At 53.2% G+C, this 855-nt stretch overlaps 1 pseudogene; it reads right to left on the bottom strand.

Annotated features, from left to right (window-relative positions):
• Window positions 1-116: 116 nt before the first annotated feature.
• LOC118515861 lies at window positions 117-270 on the bottom strand (annotated as a pseudogene).
• Between the last annotated feature and the right edge of the window lie 585 nt (window positions 271-855).

Here is an 855-nt window from a genome sequence, read left to right as displayed (position 1 = left end):
TTCAGCGCCACGGTCCCGACAAGGATGCGGATCCGAGCACGCCATGCTGCGACAGCCTACCCCCCTATGATGGGGTCAGGACGGTCAGTTTGGTTAGAGTGTTGAGATAACTTGGTAGGCACTCAGGATGTGTGCATCGGTCGGGGTGAGTCGTCCGATGCGCCATATGCGTTCAACGTGTCGATGTTCATGGTCCTGCAGTTCACATTCTGACGCGCATTTAGCTGCGGTCTTCATCGATCATGAGCCGAGTGATCCCCTGCTAGGGTTTAACGTACACACCGAACTAGTTGATGAATGGAACCGAAGTCTCCATCATTATACACATACCAACACACAACTCTGGTTCCCTAGTACCACACTGCAGGCGCCCACGGCCCCGACGGATGCGGAGCCGAGCACGCCAAGTGCGACTGTCGATCACCCCGTTGTGACACGACAATCAGTCAGTGTATAAGTACCCGGTACTACAAAGTGTGCATCTTTACTGACCTTCGCCGAGGCAGTGGTATGTGTATCCCTTTGAAAGAGGTGCTTTCGCTCAACTCTACCAGTGTGCTACACCATCTTGTGGTTGTAGCGTGCGCGTCAGCATGTGATGCCGACGATGCGTTTGGCAACCTCACTCCCGGACTTGTTTGATCGGTAATGATCCTTCCGCAGGTTCACCTACGGAAACCTTGTTACGACTTTTACTTCCTCTAAATCATCAAGTTCGGTCAACTTCGGCCGTGCCAACTGCAGCTCACGAAGGAACCGCGGAAGGTATGCTCCAGAGACCTCACTAAATAATCCATCGGTAGTAGCGACGGGCGGTGTGTACAAAGGGCAGGGACGTAATCAGCGCTAGCTAAT

The sequence above is a fragment of the Anopheles stephensi genome, unplaced genomic scaffold (genome assembly GCF_013141755.1).
Source record: "Anopheles stephensi strain Indian unplaced genomic scaffold, UCI_ANSTEP_V1.0 ucontig196, whole genome shotgun sequence".
Taxonomy (NCBI): Eukaryota; Metazoa; Arthropoda; class Insecta; order Diptera; family Culicidae; genus Anopheles; species Anopheles stephensi.
Note: the sequence above shows the minus strand (reverse complement) of the source record. Positions and strands in the feature narration are given on the sequence as shown.